Raw genomic sequence first — 14042 nt, 5'->3', positions numbered from 1 at the left:
TGTCAGAGTGCAGGAAAGGGTCATTACTCGAATCCCTCGGACCGAGATGACAAACCATTAGCTGAAAACCTGGGAGATCACAAGCGTGTAAAGTACTCTGCCTCGTCAGCAGACCAAATGCCCTCACAGGTCCCCTCCTCGGCTCCCACCGGTGCGGGCTCAGCGGCCCGTGGGAGCAGCCTTGGTGGTGGGCAGCGGGGCGGGCTGGCGGCAGAGGTGCCCCGAATGCCGCCGGGGGGGTCTCCTCGGCCAGCCCCGGGAGGCGAGGGGTGCCGCAGGGCAGGCCTGTGACCGCGGGCAACAGGTGGGCGATGGAGCAGGGCCGCCCGCGGGCGGCTCGGAAATTCTAGCGACCACGACGCGTGGGAACCCCCGGCCGCTCGCTGCCGCTCTTCCCCGAGCGCTGCTGGAAAGGGGGGGCTCAGGAGAGCGACGGGCTGGCGAGGGGCCGTTGTGACACCACGGGCCACCCGGCGGGTCCCGGGCATTGAGGCCGCAGAACTCAGCCAGCGGCACCGATGGAGAACTTCTCCACCCTCCTCAGACCTGCCCACGGGGGATGGCTCTTGGTATCGGTACCAACTCCATGAATATCGAATTGATATTATTATTCTTATGATTAATGTTGTTGTGGTAGTGGGTAAAAGCGTCAGCAAGAACTCCCAAAACACAAAGCGGTCCTTTTCAACCGTGACTCCTACCCTTTGTAACCGAAAAGAAAGAGGAGAAAATCAGGCTGCAACGCTCTTTTCAGTTTAAAAACTCCATTTATTGCAGTGGTGCCACCCTACTACATTTCCCCAACCCCACAAATAGAGAATGTGCCCCCCCATCCTTCAAACGGTAGATTCCCACCCACACAAACCCAGAGCTATTACAGACCCACGATCTACTATGAACACGAAGGCAAACACATTTTAAAAGTTTTAAAAGTTACTCTGACGGCCTGATTCAACTAAAATAACAAATATCATTACAGAGACCGCCGGAACCGAATGAAAACGAGGAAAACAGAAGAACTCCCCATTAAAAGAGAGCAGCTAATATCCTACCAAGTTAATACAAAATTCCAAAATTAAGAGGTTTTTTGGTGTTTTTATTTTTTAAACAGAAAGCGTTGAAACGATCCAAAGTCCTCGTGGTGTGCGAAGCACCGCGGCTGGAGGCTGACAAGGAAGCCAGGCGGCAGCTGCTGCACGTTTTCACGTACTCGTCACCCGCTTCTCACTCTCTTGTTTCTTCCTCCACAAAGCGCCCCTGCTTGCAGGCTGCCTCTTCCAGCGGGGCTGGCGAGAAAAGGGAACACGCAGTAAATGTTAGTCCTTGTCCCCGTGGGAGATGGGGGGGGTTCTCAGCTGGACTGAGGCCCCTGAACAGGACAGCTTCGACCTTGCGAGGATTCCAGTCTGCCCGTGAGAGAACAGACAGAAGCAAGAAGAGCTGCAGCTGCAAGATAAGCAAGTCCTGAGAAAGTCTCGGCTACAAGACAAGGCGTCCGCGTCCTTTTGGCAGAACGCATGATCCCGTGTACGGCAATAAAACAGTGTATAAGATGCCGCTGAGAGTTCAATAACTTCAGGGTTTATTTACTGATAGAATTTATACCCTTTTCTACCTAAGAGTAATTAGCATAAGCCCATCTGCGGAAGCGTGTGGCAGAGTACACTAAGAGACTGCGCAAGTACGGTATTTTAACTGAAGGCCCAGTGAAGTACTTGCACTGCACACAAGAACTAAACTATTCTGACCTCCCCTTTCTGCAATAGTTGGTTTCAGAGTAGCTGTCTCCAGTCTCTCAAAAAAAAAGAAAAGTCAAAGCTCTCCTTACCAGGACAATCCTCGTCCGAACTGTGTCGTCTTTTCCTGCACCGAGGTTTTACAGGTGAATCTGTCTCTTCCACGGATGCGTTTGCAGGGGCAGTTCCTGAAGTGAATTGTCTCTCCTCTGCCCCTGGAGTACTGGATTCACATTTCACACGAGTATTCTCCTGAAAACCAACCAAAGAAAAAAAAGGAATAAACCCAAAGACCACCCCCTATTTTCTTGTAATCACTTTAGGGACAAAATAACGATTCTCCTCCACTCCAAAAGGACACCTAACAAGGGCTGAACACTGCCTAGATGGTGTAAGTTCTTTTCACTCGGAGTTACGGCTGCCAAATTGAACCTCGAGCTCTCACAAACTGGCATATTAAGCAAAAGATGAAATCGGAAAACCACTGTACAAAGCGAGGGCACAACATCCTCACCGGCTGAGCTTTGCCCTCAGTTACCAAACCAGCTCTGAGAAACAAGCTACAAGAAACCCAGGGGCGCTCCTTGTTACCAACACGTGTGGAGCGATGACACATCCAGCTCAAACAACTCGCCAGAGCTGGGTGATGCAAAACTACACGGGCGAGCCACACACTTCTGGGTGGGAGTCCCACCCCACCCCATCCAGTGGTTGAGACGTTAAATCATAACCTGTCGCTTGCTTTGTGGAGCCCTCTGCTGCTGCTCCCCAGGGATTTTGCAGGCAGCCATTTACTGAACTGCTCTATTTCCATGACCATCTGGCAAAAATCCATAGGCTTAAGAAAAAAAAAAAGCCAAACCACCAAGTTACGTTTCTGTTCCACTGCGGCAACAAAGGCCCAAAGTGAAGCACTTGGGACTTTACCTCTAGACAGAAAGATGTTCTCACCATCACCTGCTCTACAGCATTCATCTCCTCTGCAAATATCCTACCAATCCATGTCCCAAAGATAAGGGATTGTTCAAAGCCTGCAACGTTTCCTTCTACTAAGGAAAAAAAAAGCCTTTTCAAAGTGCTATGTGCGAGTTGTACCTCCCTGCACCCCTCACCTGCTCTGGACTGCACGGTCCCTCCTGAGCAACCACGACGGAGGACTGAGCTGGTTGTTCTCTCAGTTCTTCACAGGCTTCCTGGGGGGTCACAGCTTCTTGTGCCACGTCACCAGCAGCACTTTCAGTGGACACACTGTCGTGGGTGGCACTTGATGTGTCCGAAAATTCTTGACCGAGAGAGTCCTCACTGGAGTAAACGTCGTCCCAGCTCTCGGTCTCAAGCAGCAGCGGGGTTCCGCTGCCAGACTGGCTCTCTGCGGCTTCCTTGGGCGCCGTTTCAGCTTGGGATGATGGACACAGCTCATCAAGCCGAATCACGGGAATCCCTTCAAAATCGTCTGCTGAATTCTTGTTTTCATCCTCTGGGTCATATGGCCAGTCAGAGGGCAGAAGGTCCGCTGCATAAGGGAACTGCCCTGGTGGGATCTGGGAGAAACAAAATCCAGCGAACACGGGTATCAAACAATCGCAGGGACAGGATGGGGGTTGGCTCGGTAAGGCTTTCAGTTGTATTTTTTAAGATCCTAACCAGTGTTTCACTTTGGTTGCACTGCTTGTTTCCTGTCTGAAGTAGCCAGGACTTCAAGTAAGAGCTGGGTTACCAAGTCACCAGTCCAGGGAGGAGATCATCCCTGCCAAAACCAGACCGACCAACCCACCCACCCACACTGCAACAACTTCTGCCTCTTCTCAGAGGACCTCAGCTCGAACCGGTTACAACACAGATCATCTTCTTGGGTGCGCTGTAGGATCTCGTACGCACTTCCAAGAGGAGAAAGTGCCCCCACAAAGATACAACTCAAATCCTTCTAGTTTATCTAGAAAAGATACGAGAGACAAGGATGGGAGGGAGGCTGCAAGGAAGCGGTAGAAGAGCAAGAAGTCAGGACTCAAAACACTAATAGTTTGCTGCTCATTGGAGCTCCAGAGGAAAAACGGTCTAATGTAGCAAAAGTGCTGACAGGGAAGCTGAGCATTCCACGTAGAAGATTAGCATAGTGTGCTCAGGAGGTAAAGCACAACCACCCCTTTTTGAGGACTTCTAGGACTAAAACAGGGTGGCTTGAGTGCTTGGGCAATCATTCAGAAGTCGTTCAGGTTCAATTCCATTCTCCAATAACACGGCTGATCATCATTCTTCTGAGACATAAAAGCAAATGACTTAGGACTGCTTTGAAGCTCAGGAAAGTTTTTCTTCTTGCTTCAGTTCCACGAGGAAATACTCACAGTTCAATAAAAATGCTAAGAGCAACAATCAAACAGCAGGGCTGCTGGCTTAAAAAAAAAAAAAGGAAAAACGGAAAAAAAAAAGCCCACAAAAATCCCACTACGCTGCTAACTTGAATTACAGAACTACTCGTTTAACGCTCAGCCGCTCTTTGAAACAGATAATTGTAAACCACGTTACTCTCACTTTCTCAAGAGGATCAGTTTTCCAGCCGACACCCTTCACTCCACAAGCCCCCGAACCCCCAGTCCATTCAGTCTCCTCCGCTCTCGCCCCACCACAGTGCGCTGCACTCACCTGGCAGAAGCTGCAGTGGGTGCCCAGGGAAGGTGCAGCACCAGCACAGCCGGTCAGAGGAGCAGTGTAGGCTGGGGGCGAGGAAGACGGCAGGGCAGCTGCAAGGATTCAAGCACAGTTAGCAGACTCCCAGAACTTGGGGTTGGTATGCACAGTTCTAGCGCTCCCTTGGATTAAACGGTTCGGTACATGCACAGAAACGTGTTATTACCTCCCAAGTCATCTTAAGACTGATTTCCTCGCCTTTAAAAATGTTTATTCTAACATAAGTGTACATATATTAAAAACATAACCTGTACAATGGATACACACACACAGAAACTTCATAATCACAGTCTTTTGTAGCTAATATCCCCTTTTTGACTTGGCTGCTTGACTTTCTCATCCCAACACAGAAAAGCAGAAAGTGGCTCCACGTAGGAAGAGACGACCTGTTCATACACACACTCACACGGAAATTCAGGGATTTTAATCTAAAAAGTAACTTTGTAGAGGAGGCAGTATTCTGCAGGCCCTATTTTTGGGTGGCACGCAGAGATAATTTAAAAGCAAAGGTATTCTCTGCAGGACAGGTAACCTTTAAAATCTGCAATCACACTCAGAGAAACCCTTGACAAAATCCCATTTAGTCCCACGTTCATCAGAAGGAAACGTTACCAGTATAACAGGAGACGGCAAACAGGTCGGAACAACCCATTTACGAGGCCTCACACCTCCCTGGGGTTTCACAGGAGAAAGCTGCTACCAGAACCCATGGGGTTTAAGCATATACACATGACAAGAGCATTGTAGAAAAACATTTAAAGGTATCACTTTTCAGTATCTTCTTGAAAAGCAAGCGCAGAAATTTCTTTCGTACCTGTTGGACAGTAGGCTGCAGAGTACGGCACTGAAGAAGCGTAGCTGCTGTAACTTGGACACGACGTGGCCACGGACCGGGACCACTGATGGAGCGGCAGGATGGAAGGAACAGCCTGCAGGGTGTAGTTGACGTTGGTTGAAGAGGCCTGTTGGGGTCACAGAAGGGCAGATCCTTTAGCAGGAAAAGCTGGGGAAGCCTCACACACTGGAGGCAACGCAGGAGAACCCTGCCGTGTTCTGCAAGGCACTGGGGTCTGGTGGAAACTCACTGATGGTAAAGTGCCTCGGTTGTGAGACGAGGTCCATACACAGTAGTCAGGATGGACGCTGACGTCATAATGGTGACTCAGCTGTGCTGTGGTCACCAGTCCTGCAGCGGGTACAAAATAAAGCAAAATGAGTGTTAAGGAAGGGTTTTCACAGGCGATGAAGGGCAATAGGAGGACCCATTCCAGCTGAAGCCCCCCTTTATTGATCACCCCAACTAAAGGTTCTGAAGGGAGGACACCGTTTCAACCTCCTAGCTCTGAGGGAGGGTCACCGCTCCACCTTCACAGGGCTTTTGCCTCCCTGGAGCAGGCTGTACTGCAGAGCAGGCTGGTATTTGGGCTAATATATAACACTTGCACTGTAAACCAGGTTTGTTTAAGACACATATAAAAAATCTGCAAAAGAGGTTGTCTAAGGCAAGAAAAATCAGACTGTCCTTCAGCGCAAGGAGGAGGAACGTTCATCTGGCAGAGCTGTGCCAGCCCCACGGAGATGGGGTGAGGGTGTTCTTGGTGTAGCGCACCACGGGGACCGTCCTGTAGTGGACAGGCAGACGGAATCACACATGAACCACGCTACCCGTGCTCACTGGCAGCAGATCTACCTGCGTTTGCCTACCCTGGGTGAACCGAGCGGCCACCGGCAAGGACAGGCAGCCCTCCTCCCTCAGGGGAGCGCCCAGTTTCACAGCCCGTGCTGAACCCAGCGCTTCTCCACCCCACCACGGCCCCGCAGGGCCCGCCTCGGCTCACCGGGTCTGGGGTCCTGGCCGAGCGTCGACGGCAGCAGCGGTGGGCTTGCACGCGGCGGCAAGCCGGGCACCCCATGGCCACGGCCGGGCGGGTGGCTGGGCACCTCCAGGCCGGCTGCCATCCTCGCCCTGTTGGTGCGCGTCAGGCGCTTCAGGCGGACGAGGAGCTCGGGGAAGCCGCGGCGAAAGTAGGGGCTGGAGAAGTGGTGGAGGGGCCGGGCGCAGCTGCCGCCATCGTCACCAGCCCCTGCTCCTTGCTCCAGCCTCGGCACACTGTCCGCCGATGCTGGCGGCACCTTGCGGAAGCCATAGAGATTGAGCTGCCGGATGAAGCTGCTGAAGTTCCTCGTCTGGAAGATGCCAGCAGCTCTGCTCGCCGCCCCACGGCCGGCCGGCCGGGCGCCCAGCACCTCGGCCTCGAAGAGCTGCTGGTCGATGAGCACCGCCTCGCCGCTGGCGTCCCAGCGGATGGAGCGGAACCGCGGGCTGTTCACCAGCCACCACAGCTTGGCCGGGAAGTTCCCGGCCCCGACGGCGGAGGGCAGCGGCGCCTCCTCCATGGCGATGCCGCCGGTGGCGAGTCAACAAACTGACGTAGGGGGCACTCGCGCTGCAAAGGCCACCACGCCAGCGAAGCCCCGCCCCCAGGCGCCACGGGGCACGTCCCAGGCTTGTGACGCGCTGCCTGCATTTGGTTCGTCACAATGGTATCCAACTGATTTTAGAGTTTTTGGGCAGCACATTGTGACGCTGAAACGCACAAGAGCTAAAAGCAGTTTGGACTAATGGCCTGAACGGAAGGGCCAGGAGTACCTAGTTTCTGGCTTCCTCATTGCTTGCAGTCATTCCAACTTGTGCAGAACAGGAGCAAATCCAGGTTCTTCTGCCAGCCCAACGGTCGCTCTTCCATGTCTGGCAGCGACTGCAAGGTACAAGGCAGGGGAGAATCTGAAGCAAGGTGCCTTCTCTTCCCAGAGCCATACTGGTTGTTCCCAGTATGGAAAAGAAGCAGCGTCCAAGTTAAGTACAGGGTCTGCAGATGATGCCAGCTTTGCTTGCACTCTTGGGGTTTACAAAACCAGAGGCTGGCATGTCAGAGTGCAGGAAAGGGTCATTACTCGAATCCCTCGGACCGAGATGACAAACCATTAGCTGAAAACCTGGGAGATCACAAGCGTGTAAAGTACTCTGCCTCGTCAGCAGACCAAATGCCCTCACAGGTCCCCTCCTCGGCTCCCACCGGTGCGGGCTCAGCGGCCCGTGGGAGCAGCCTTGGTGGTGGGCAGCGGGGCGGGCTGGCGGCAGAGGTGCCCCGAATGCCGCCGGGGGGGTCTCCTCGGCCAGCCCCGGGAGGCGAGGGGTGCCGCAGGGCAGGCCTGTGACCGCGGGCAACAGGTGGGCGATGGAGCAGGGCCGCCCGCGGGCGGCTCGGAAATTCTAGCGACCACGACGCGTGGGAACCCCCGGCCGCTCGCTGCCGCTCTTCCCCGAGCGCTGCTGGAAAGGGGGGGCTCAGGAGAGCGACGGGCTGGCGAGGGGCCGTTGTGACACCACGGGCCACCCGGCGGGTCCCGGGCATTGGGGCCGCAGAACTCAGCCAGCGGCACCGATGGAGAACTTCTCCACCCTCCTCAGACCTGCCCACGGGGGATGGCTCTTGGTATCGGTACCAACTCCATGAATATCGAATTGATATTATTATTCTTATGATTAATGTTGTTGTGGTAGTGGGTAAAAGCGTCAGCAAGAACTCCCAAAACACAAAGCGGTCCTTTTCAACCGTGACTCCTACCCTTTGTAACCGAAAAGAAAGAGGAGAAAATCAGGCTGCAACGCTCTTTTCAGTTTAAAAACTCCATTTATTGCAGTGGTGCCACCCTACTACATTTCCCCAACCCCACAAATAGAGAATGTGCCCCCCCATCCTTCAAACGGTAGATTCCCACCCACACAAACCCAGAGCTATTACAGACCCACGATCTACTATGAACACGAAGGCAAACACATTTTAAAAGTTTTAAAAGTTACTCTGACGGCCTGATTCAACTAAAATAACAAATATCATTACAGAGACCGCCGGAACCGAATGAAAACGAGGAAAACAGAAGAACTCCCCATTAAAAGAGAGCAGCTAATATCCTACCAAGTTAATACAAAATTCCAAAATTAAGAGGTTTTTTGGTGTTTTTATTTTTTAAACAGAAAGCGTTGAAACGATCCAAAGTCCTCGTGGTGTGCGAAGCACCGCGGCTGGAGGCTGACAAGGAAGCCAGGCGGCAGCTGCTGCACGTTTTCACGTACTCGTCACCCGCTTCTCACTCTCTTGTTTCTTCCTCCACAAAGCGCCCCTGCTTGCAGGCTGCCTCTTCCAGCGGGGCTGGCGAGAAAAGGGAACACGCAGTAAATGTTAGTCCTTGTCCCCGTGGGAGATGGGGGGGGTTCTCAGCTGGACTGAGGCCCCTGAACAGGACAGCTTCGACCTTGCGAGGATTCCAGTCTGCCCGTGAGAGAACAGACAGAAGCAAGAAGAGCTGCAGCTGCAAGATAAGCAAGTCCTGAGAAAGTCTCGGCTACAAGACAAGGCGTCCGCGTCCTTTTGGCAGAACGCATGATCCCGTGTACGGCAATAAAACAGTGTATAAGATGCCGCTGAGAGTTCAATAACTTCAGGGTTTATTTACTGATAGAATTTATACCCTTTTCTACCTAAGAGTAATTAGCATAAGCCCATCTGCGGAAGCGTGTGGCAGAGTACACTAAGAGACTGCGCAAGTACGGTATTTTAACTGAAGGCCCAGTGAAGTACTTGCACTGCACACAAGAACTAAACTATTCTGACCTCCCCTTTCTGCAATAGTTGGTTTCAGAGTAGCTGTCTCCAGTCTCTCAAAAAAAAAGAAAAGTCAAAGCTCTCCTTACCAGGACAATCCTCGTCCGAACTGTGTCGTCTTTTCCTGCACCGAGGTTTTACAGGTGAATCTGTCTCTTCCACGGATGCGTTTGCAGGGGCAGTTCCTGAAGTGAATTGTCTCTCCTCTGCCCCTGGAGTACTGGATTCACATTTCACACGAGTATTCTCCTGAAAACCAACCAAAGAAAAAAAAGGAATAAACCCAAAGACCACCCCCTATTTTCTTGTAATCACTTTAGGGACAAAATAACGATTCTCCTCCACTCCAAAAGGACACCTAACAAGGGCTGAACACTGCCTAGATGGTGTAAGTTCTTTTCACTCGGAGTTACAGCTGCCAAATTGAACCTCGAGCTCTCACAAACTGGCATATTAAGCAAAAGATGAAATCGGAAAACCACTGTACAAAGCGAGGGCACAACATCCTCACCGGCTGAGCTTTGCCCTCAGTTACCAAACCAGCTCTGAGAAACAAGCTACAAGAAACCCAGGGGCGCTCCTTGTTACCAACACGTGTGGAGCGATGACACATCCAGCTCAAACAACTCGCCAGAGCTGGGTGATGCAAAACTACACGGGCGAGCCACACACTTCTGGGTGGGAGTCCCACCCCACCCCATCCAGTGGTTGAGACGTTAAATCATAACCTGTCGCTTGCTTTGTGGAGCCCTCTGCTGCTGCTCCCCAGGGATTTTGCAGGCAGCCATTTACTGAACTGCTCTATTTCCATGACCATCTGGCAAAAATCCATAGGCTTAAGAAAAAAAAAAAGCCAAACCACCAAGTTACGTTTCTGTTCCACTGCGGCAACAAAGGCCCAAAGTGAAGCACTTGGGACTTTACCTCTAGACAGAAAGATGTTCTCACCATCACCTGCTCTACAGCATTCATCTCCTCTGCAAATATCCTACCAATCCATGTCCCAAAGATAAGGGATTGTTCAAAGCCTGCAACGTTTCCTTCTACTAAGGAAAAAAAAAGCCTTTTCAAAGTGCTATGTGCGAGTTGTACCTCCCTGCACCCCTCACCTGCTCTGGACTGCACGGTCCCTCCTGAGCAACCACGACGGAGGACTGAGCTGGTTGTTCTCTCAGTTCTTCACAGGCTTCCTGGGGGGTCACAGCTTCTTGTGCCACGTCACCAGCAGCACTTTCAGTGGACACACTGTCGTGGGTGGCACTTGATGTGTCCGAAAATTCTTGACCGAGAGAGTCCTCACTGGAGTAAACGTCGTCCCAGCTCTCGGTCTCAAGCAGCAGCGGGGTTCCGCTGCCAGACTGGCTCTCTGCGGCTTCCTTGGGCGCCGTTTCAGCTTGGGATGATGGACACAGCTCATCAAGCCGAATCACGGGAATCCCTTCAAAATCGTCTGCTGAATTCTTGTTTTCATCCTCTGGGTCATATGGCCAGTCAGAGGGCAGAAGGTCCGCTGCATAAGGGAACTGCCCTGGTGGGATCTGGGAGAAACAAAATCCAGCGAACACGGGTATCAAACAATCGCAGGGACAGGATGGGGGTTGGCTCGGTAAGGCTTTCAGTTGTATTTTTTAAGATCCTAACCAGTGTTTCACTTTGGTTGCACTGCTTGTTTCCTGTCTGAAGTAGCCAGGACTTCAAGTAAGAGCTGGGTTACCAAGTCAACAGTCCAGGGAGGAGATCATCCCTGCCAAAACCAGACCGACCAACCCACCCACCCACACTGCAACAACTTCTGCCTCTTCTCAGAGGACCTCAGCTCGAAGCTGTTACAACACAGATCATCTTCTTGGGTGCGCTGTAGGATCTCGTACGCATTTCCAAGAGGAGAAAGTGCCCCCACAAAGATACAACTCAAATCCTTCTAGTTTATCTAGAAAAGATACGAGAGACAAGGATGGGAGGGAGGCTGCAAGGAAGCGGTAGAAGAGCAAGAAGTCAGGACTCAAAACACTAATAGTTTGCTGCTCATTGAAGCTCCAGAGGAAAAACGGTCTAATGCAGCAAAAGTGCTGAAAGAGAAACTGGGCATTCCACGTAGAAGATTAGCATAGTGTGCTCAGGAGGTAAAGCACAACCACCCCTTTTTGAGGACTTCTAGGACTAAAACAGTGTGGCTTGAGTGCTTGGGCAATCATTCAGAAGTCGTTCAGGTTCAATTCCATTCTCCAATAACACGGCTGATCATCATTCTTCTGAGACATAAAAGCAAATGACTTAGGACTGCTTTGAAGCTCAGGAAAGTTTTTCTTCTTGCTTCAGTTCCACGAGGAAATACTCACAGTTCAATAAAAATGCTAAGAGCAACAATCAAACAGCAGGGCTGCTGGCTTAAAAAAAAAAAAAGGAAAAACGGAAAAAAAAAAAGCCCACAAAAATCCCACTACGCTGCTAACTTGAATTACAGAACTACTCGTTTAACGCTCAGCCGCTCTTTGAAACAGATAATTGTAAACCACGTTACTCTCACTTTCTCAAGAGGATCAGTTTTCCAGCCGACACCCTTCACTCCACAAGCCCCCGAACCCCCAGTCCATTCAGTCTCCTCCGCTCTCGCCCCACCACAGTGCGCTGCACTCACCTGGCAGAAGCTGCAGTGGGTGCCCAGGGAAGGTGCAGCACCAGCACAGCCGGTCAGAGGAGCAGTGTAGGCTGGGGGCGAGGAAGACGGCAGGGCAGCTGCAAGGATTCAAGCACAGTTAGCAGACTCCCAGAACTTGGGGTTGGTATGCACAGTTCTAGCGCTCCCTTGGATTAAACGGTTCGGTACATGCACAGAAACGTGTTATTACCTCCCAAGTCATCTTAAGACTGATTTCCTCGCCTTTAAAAATGTTTATTCTAACATAAGTGTACATATATTAAAAACATAACCTGTACAATGGATACACACACACAGAAACTTCATAATCACAGTCTTTTGTAGCTAATATCCCCTTTTTGACTTGGCTGCTTGACTTTCTCATCCCAACACAGAAAAGCAGAAAGTGGCTCCACGTAGGAAGAGACGACCTGTTCATACACACACTCACACGGAAATTCAGGGATTTTAATCTAAAAAGTAACTTTGTAGAGGAGGCAGTATTCTGCAGGCCCTATTTTTGGGTGGCACGCAGAGATAATTTAAAAGCAAAGGTATTCTCTGCAGGACAGGTAACCTTTAAAATCTGCAATCACACTCAGAGAAACCCTTGACAAAATCCCATTTAGTCCCACGTTCATCAGAAGGAAACGTTACCAGTATAACAGGAGACGGCAAACAGGTCGGAACAACCCATTTACGAGGCCTCACACCTCCCTGGGGTTTCACAGGAGAAAGCTGCTACCAGAACCCATGGGGTTTAAGCATATACACATGACAAGAGCATTGTAGAAAAACATTTAAAGGTATCACTTTTCAGTATCTTCTTGAAAAGCAAGCGCAGAAATTTCTTTCGTACCTGTTGGACAGTAGGCTGCAGAGTACGGCACTGAAGAAGCGTAGCTGCTGTAACTTGGACACGACGTGGCCACGGACCGGGACCACTGATGGAGCGGCAGGATGGAAGGAACAGCCTGCAGGGTGTAGTTGACGTTGGTTGAAGAGGCCTGTTGGGGTCACAGAAGGGCAGATCCTTTAGCAGGAAAAGCTGGGGAAGCCTCACACACTGGAGGCAACGCAGGAGAACCCTGCCGTGTTCTGCAAGGCACTGGGGTCTGGTGGAAACTCACTGATGGTAAAGTGCCTCGGTTGTGAGACGAGGTCCATACACAGTAGTCAGGATGGACGCTGACGTCATAATGGTGACTCAGCTGTGCTGTGGTCACCAGTCCTGCAGCGGGTACAAAATAAAGCAAAATGAGTGTTAAGGAAGGGTTTTCACAGGCGATGAAGGGCAATAGGAGGACCCATTCCAGCTGAAGCCCCCCTTTATTGATCACCCCAACTAAAGGTTCTGAAGGGAGGACACCGTTTCAACCTCCTAGCTCTGAGGGAGGGTCACCGCTCCACCTTCACAGGGCTTTTGCCTCCCTGGAGCAGGCTGTACTGCAGAGCAGGCTGGTATTTGGGCTAATATATAACACTTGCACTGTAAACCAGGTTTGTTTAAGACACATATAAAAAATCTGCAAAAGAGGTTGTCTAAGGCAAGAAAAATCAGACTGTCCTTCAGCGCAAGGAGGAGGAACGTTCATCTGGCAGAGCTGTGCCAGCCCCACGGAGATGGGGTGAGGGTGTTCTTGGTGTAGCGCACCACGGGGACCGTCCTGTAGTGGACAGGCAGACGGAATCACACATGAACCACGCTACCCGTGCTCACTGGCAGCAGATCTACCTGCGCGAAGAACACCCGTTTGCCTACCCTGGGTGAACCGAGCGGCCACCGGCAAGGAGAGGCAGCCCTCCTCCCTCAGGGGAGCGCCCAGTTTCACAGCCCGTGCTGAACCCAGCGCTTCTCCACCCCACCACGGCCCCGCAGGGCCCGCCCCGCCTCACCGGGTCTGGGGTCCTGGCCGAGCGTCGACGGCAGCAGCGGTGGGCTTGCACGCGGCGGCAAGCCGGGCACCCCATGGCCACGGCCGGGCGGGTGGCTGGGCACCTCCAGGCCGGCTGCCATCCTCGCCCTGTTGGTGCGCGTCAGGCGCTTCAGGCGGACGAGGAGCTCGGGGAAGCCGCGGCGAAAGTAGGGGCTGGAGAAGTGGTGGAGGGGCCGGGCGCAGCTGCCGCCATCGTCACCAGCCCCTGCTCCTTGCTCCAGCCTCGGCACACTGTCCGCCGATGCTGGCGGCACCTTGCGGAAGCCATAGAGATTGAGCTGCCGGATGAAGCTGCTGAAGTTCCTCGTCTGGAAGATGCCAGCAGCTCTGCTCGCCGCCCCACGGCCGGCCGGCCGGGCGCCCAGCACCTCGGCCTCGA

Source organism: Leptosomus discolor, chromosome 18 (genome assembly GCF_034619465.1).
Source record: "Leptosomus discolor isolate bLepDis1 chromosome 18, bLepDis1.hap2, whole genome shotgun sequence".
Lineage (NCBI taxonomy): Eukaryota > Metazoa > Chordata > Aves > Leptosomiformes > Leptosomidae > Leptosomus > Leptosomus discolor.
This window is presented reverse-complemented; position numbering follows the sequence as displayed.